This window comes from Clytia hemisphaerica, unplaced genomic scaffold (assembly GCF_902728285.1).
Source record: "Clytia hemisphaerica strain Z4C2 unplaced genomic scaffold, Clytia hemisphaerica genome assembly, whole genome shotgun sequence".
Taxonomy (NCBI): domain Eukaryota; kingdom Metazoa; phylum Cnidaria; class Hydrozoa; order Leptothecata; family Clytiidae; genus Clytia; species Clytia hemisphaerica.
Window position 1 is genome coordinate 171,902 of NW_027103473.1, and position 6,886 is coordinate 178,787.

Here is a 6,886-nt window from a genome sequence, read left to right on the forward strand (position 1 = left end):
AAGACATCCAGCTCTTTTTAATCAGAAGACATTAGCTAGATTTGACGAAGTAGCTAAATTCAAATACAGTTGAGCTCGTGTAATTCCTTTAACTCGAATACTCATGTAAACAAATAAAGGTGGTAAATTTCGTATATAAATCCTCCTATCCTATAAATACGAATATGGATTTAGAATGTTGTGTTTTTTTTAATAAAGCGCAGCTAAAAATTGGGCAATATTTCCATTTTATGATAAATAAACTAATTATCACAATATTGAAGGGAGTTAATTACATCAAAATTTCATAATGATAAAATCTAATAATCCTGAATAATCAACACAATCAAATACTTAACACCTCAATATTTAAAAAAGGAAAAATAAATTCAAATTCCTTTTATAAATTGTGCATTTGGTTGGATACACAAATTACAAAATGTCAATAGAATTGGTCCAAAAGTATATTTAAAAGAAAGAACTCCCACATTACTCAGTATACGGCCATTGCTGCAATATTCCAATCAAATTATTATTAGAGTAAAGTAGAGCAATGTTCAATAATTACATTGTTGATACTGTCAATTATCTTTTGCTCGAATTTTCTCACATATAACTCTTGTTCAATCAATGAAAAGTTGTTGATCATTTCAGGCGACTTTTTGAGGAAAATGTACGAATATCGGTGGCCATTTCTTATACTGGAATACGTTCCATAACCCTCCGACATCAAATATTTTCAGCAATTAATGAATTCAGCCGTCATTATATGTTGGCGGATAGTTTTGGTGGTGCAGATTCGTACTGACCTTTGGGTAACGATTGGACCCGGAGAAGCCAGAATCACTCTGCAAAGATTTTCTGTCTCGATTTTCAAAACTATTGCCGATTTGTCGGATTGCAATTGAAGATTTCACGAACTGAAATTAATAAAAGAAAACAATCATTGGTAATAATATGAAAAAGAAGGTACAGTCTCTTCCAATAAAACAAATTTCTAAGCAACTCTCATCCGTGGTTTTATAATGCAATTGATTGATTGATTCTATTAATTATCAGTGTTTAATTCGCGCCAAACCAGGGCCAAAACAAATCATGTATGACATTAGCACTGGGAAAGTGACTAGGTATTTCGAACCTTTGATTTCAAGGTTAGAATTAATGCCATAATAAGTCAATATCAAAATTGTACCTCTTTGACAACTGATGTTTGATCAGCTATATGGTGGATTATATTCCTTGCATGGATGATTTTGTCAAGAGTTATTTCCTCTGTCAGTGTTTGATTGTTGTTATCCATGATAGAGAATAATGTATCGAATTGCTCATACATTTTGGGTTAATTATTTACATTGTTAATTATAGACAGGTATGCAACAATAGTGACACTTTCAATCATATTCAAACTTTTTATATTTCCAGGCCACACTAAGGGTCTCTTTAAATTCTTTCACTGAGGATGAGTTGACTACTTTTGAAGGCAAACTATTCCACTGCTTAATGCCGCGAACACCATCGTTCCCAAAGATTACTACTAATTGTGCGTTCTCATAGGTCTCCCTCGCTGGTTACATTTCTTAGGGATGCAAGATTTGTCATAGTAGTTTAGATGTTTAAAAATCTCAACCATGTCACTTACCTCGCGTCTGTATTTTAGACTAGTTATTCCGATTCTTTGCATTCGATTTTCATAGCTTAGCTGTCCACATGTCTCAACTGTTTCACAAGGCTCCCGTTCACAAGGTACGCTACCTACCTTCTTCCCAGGGCTTTTCGGCAAAGAAATTCTTGCAATCTTCTCTGGTTGGTTTTGCAAATCGGACCTTGGTGTTTTTCTTCCCCTTTTTAGTTGTGGAATAGAAATTGAGTTGTTTTTCAATATTCTGATTTGGTGGTGACTTGACAGTCAATGGAATTTGCTTAACACCTTCATACTTTAACATGGCGTCGTAAGTATGAGAGGAGGATAAGAGCCTTTTCGTCAAGTGTCCAAGCGCATTCTAATCTGATGGTGATGAATTTTGAACTTTTTCGAGGATGGAGTTTAAAATCTTGATTGATTTCGATTGAACCTTTTGGAAGTAGCTGGATGGTGCTCGGATGTGCTCCAATATATCGGCTACATCATTTTGCAAGTACTGTTCTTTGCTGGCGTCCTTGGAATCGATATTGCTTTGTGAATCAGCTGAAAGTGAAACAGAGCTTAAGTTACAAAAAACAAGGTTCTTTTAAAGTAAATTTAAGGATTTCTTTTTGGATTTGGCATTTTTCTCATGGTTTGCTAATAGTAATTCCATAGAAAATGATTATAACAATAATAAATAAATAATAGATTAAGGAGTCTATGATCAAGTCTTACCTCTTGAGAGAATTCATGACATTATGAAGAAGAAATTTCGTCTTTGACTTCAGCACCAAATTGATCTAAACCCGCCTTCAAATGCAACAATTAATAATTTCTTATATTATACTGTATGACCAAAGAGTTTCTTCTTACTATCAATGTATCGTTTGAGCAGGTGGATGTGCTTGCATCCAAGATAGTTAACCATGAAATCTTGGTAGTTGCAGTGAAAGGACGTCTGAGGTAAAGATTGCACCTATAAACCCTGAAGGATACAAAGTAATTGGATAAGTAAGATGTTTAGACATTTTTCCCAGGTAAACTCTAGCCACGTCTCCTCCAAGGGTTGATAGGTGTATTGAAGGTTTTACCTAGAAGCAGCCAGTACCTTTTAAGTATTTGTACTTGAAGTGACGGTGAAAAGATTCCAGGAACATATTAGTGTTAATGCACCAACACGAAAACAATATGCCCAACGTCTTGTACAGGAAACGTAATTCTGCACGAAGTAGTTTCTGAAACTCTGTGTATGTGGCGTTTCCAATCGATCTGTAAAGCTCTGGAGCTTCTCTGTAAACTCGGATTCGTTTTTGCATTCAAGAACGAAAATCGGAGTAACATAGATATTGCGTATGATAGTAGCGAGGTTAAGCACGGGTTTATTTTTACCGTAAAGTGCAATACTGTAGGCCTGTACATAACTTGCCAAAGCAAACCATGCAAGTGAAATCTTATGTACAGGCCTACGGTATCACATAGAACGATCTAAATAAACACTTGCTTAACCTCGCTAGTATGTAGATACGCATCTTCTTTTCTAATTTGAAAGTTTTGCCTTTAAATAAGAGTCATATCGTTTGCTTAGTCATCAATTTTAATTCACAAGCTGTTTAACATTGGAATGACACGGCGTGGAGCTAGATTTGCCAGAAAGGGGAAAACGACAACTATTGTTTGCTTATAAAATCAGCATAATATAAAAATAGGCACACACTTATTTAGAATAAAAGCTTTAATATTCGTAGATTTTATTATTTTAAATAAATTAAATTGGGAAGAAAATACTCTTCAAGCAATGATCAAAATTATGGTTGTCTGCAAGAACATTTTGTTCAAAAACGTAAAAACACTAGCATTAAAACCTGTATGACATGGGTTTCTTCTGCATCGGATTCTTTTATTTTTCTAATTTCCTCCTGCCATGCTTTATCAACATGCCAAAAACAGTAAAGCCATTTTGGTTTACAGCCATTGATAGCGCAAAATGCGTTATGGAATTGAGGTGCCAAATCACTCATGAACCATAGAGGGTCGATATTCTTTCCGGTGATCGACTTCACTACACCAAAAAATATCTAAAAGTGAAAATAATTTTTCATGCTCAATTAACATCCTCAACACAGAAAGATTCTAACTAAACTGTGTATTAACTCGTTATTCTTATTTGCAGTTTATGCTAAGACTAAAATATTAGTTGCAGGTTGTCATTAGCTAAACCAAGCTATGCTGTTTTTCCACTAAAAGCCTATACAAACCTTCGAAACGCTTATGTTTCATGATTTGATAAACTATGTGTGACAGGCTGACCTTTCCCAAACTCGTCAATAACCAGTATGGTACTGAGAAGGAAATCGTAGCCCTTGGTTTTATGAGTAGAGTCACAGCTTATTCCATTGTCACCAAATTTTGTAATCAGCTCCTTTTATGAACTTGTTTGAATTACAATCATGAAGTCATCTTTTCATGCTCACGACCTTATTTAAAAAATAAATTATATGTTAGAAAAGAATTAACAAAAAATACTTAGTGAAGACACATTTTCTATAAAAAGTTTTTTAAAGATAAGAGTTTTTACTTTTAAAAACATTCGTAATGCTCATTTGGAGCGATGAAAGGAAATGTATCGAACCTTGTATTTTGTAAAATAAGATTGGATCATCTATCGTCTGTCCAACAGACTGCATCCAGGAGAGGATGCTCATTTGTTCGTTATTATGGCGAATGATCTCATTTAAACCATAAGCTCGATTTTGAACGTCTTTTCTTTCCAAAAGACGAGTTCTTGTTAAGGTATAGCCATTATTATCTCTGTAAAGAAAGTATATGCTTGAATTGAACTTTCGTTATAGTGTCCAACTGAAAATCCTTCAAATTATTGTAATAAAATGGGGGCGACACCTTGTTTTAATTTTGCAGCAAAATCTTGTCTGGTTTTTTGGCTGATCCATGTATGTTTTAGATAATTTCTGTGTCCATAATGTGTCTTGCATATTTCAGCTTTTATTTAACCGTTTTCAGATTCAACAACCTTGAGCGTACACGTACAATTGCGCTCGATTTTGCAAGTTCCTGGTAGAGACAAAAAAGTAAATTCTTATAATTATTGAGGGGAGTGTTTATGGAATTTTAACCATTTTCCTATCTTTATAAACTTCAAAACATGTCCATGATATTGGTACTAAAAATAAAAATATATGTGGTTCCGCTTAGTTTTATAATACCCTGAACGGTTACATTGCCAGTAATGAATTCTTTGTCCATATAGTTTTTACGCCTCTTGAACGGATTAAGGTGCATGCCTCAGTGTCTTCAAATGATGATTTCCACTCATCATATTCTGAATGTCAACATCAGGAATAATAGGAATTTTGAGCAATTGGCAGTTTCCTTTTTTGTTCTTTTTGTTTAAAATAACAGTCCGTCAATGTTCATAAATTGTTCAGTCAATGTTGTTGGCATGTCTTGGTTGCCTGTGTGTTTTGGTGTGTCAGTCTCAAAAAAAAAAAAGATGTTAAAGTAATCAGGTAGCTAAATCATTTGAAGTGTCCTTTCCATTGTTGAGTGATTACATTGGTGGAATTGGTGGTATTTGTTTGGTTGTCATAGCGATTTAATAACTAATTGTTACATTAAATGTGACTCCCTAAGCGATTTGAAGTACACAAAAGTCCGATCAGCTAAAGCGGGTAAAATACCGGTCTCATAGCGGGCAAGGTGAAATTTGGAGCAACCTAACATTTTAGAAGATCAGCCATGAAGCCGCCAATGGAATTTTTCCAAGAACAGCCTCAAGGCCTCTATTGGAGGCTTTTTCTTGATTGAGAGACCGGCCAAGCGGCCAGCGGCCTATTTAGCGGCCTTGTTTAGTGATCTTCTCAAAAATATAATAGATTTTCCTTTATAAAGTTTGATTAATGATTCGACTATTTAATTGAATAGCTGCCGTCGTTTAGTCGAATACCTTCGATTATTTAATCTCCCATATTCGATTAATTAATCCTTTTTCGCTTATATCTTAGGGATCTTCTCAAAAATATAACCAAATTTCAGTAAAATGGTTTCGGTTAAATTCGGCTGTTTAACCGAATCGCTTCAGTAAAAAGTTTAACTAATTCGGTAAAAGTAATTATTGAATTTGGCTTAAGCTTGTGAAATTCGGTTAAAGTATTACCGAATTTCGGCTATAAAGAATTTTACATTGTCTAAAATAATAATAGTGAATTCCACTGACTGAGACAGGGATATAAACAAAAGGATCGTTCGTGGTGAGACAGGGTTATCTTTTAACTACTTTCTGAATTTGTTTATCAAGTATTTTTGAATAGCGAAATACTTTACTCTCTTACATTTCTTTTCAAATCATAATATAGAATTGGAAAGCAAGAAAAATGTCTCGAGAGACCAAATATCTTGAGGTTCAGCCAAGCCCAGCATGACCCACAACGAATGAAGCAGAGTTCAGACTTTTACTAAGTGTTTGTTTACATTGAGCGCTCTTTGCATGCTTTCCTTCGTGTTATCACGTGAACTTTTACCAAAAATAGTGATGAAATACACTCCTTCTGAGTGTGTTCTCTTTCTTTTCACGTAATTTTCGCTTTTCCTCTCTCTCGCATTCTAAAAGTTGCATCAAACATTCGAAACGTCACAGATCAGGAGCTTGTGACAAATCAGGAGCTTATAAGAAAGCCTGCGAGATGGGTTGGTGTAATTTAAGATGCACGATCTAACGATTTACGATTCACGATGCGCGATCCATGCATAAAGTATGCTGATTATTCCTAATAATTATCATGAAACTTAAATTATATAACATAATTCTAAAACAATGGCATAATCTTTTCTCGCTTTTGTTTACCACGGTAAATTAATGCAACAAAAAAGAAATGAGTAAGTAATGGAACTACGAATAATTACGACCGTAAAATTATGAAAAAACTAACTTACATAATCATAATGTTGATAATGGAAGCTATCTTGTGAACATAATCTTACAATAGACAGATAGTGTAAGTAATCAATGCACAAGAAATATTTTTGCTCTCTCATAATCAAATATAGGAATTTCTTTCTTAAAGCAAATAAAAGAATATATTGGCAAACAATATTTTTGCGGACCGTAATGTACGAAGCAAAAAACTGGTGCTCTATTATGAGAAAGAATTTTCTTTCGGTAAACAATTCCCCTATTGATTCAAGTTATGAAAAAGAGAGAGAGAGAGAGTACAGAAGGTGAATGCACGTGGTTTTCACTTTCTTTTATTTAAATATAATTTATTTAAA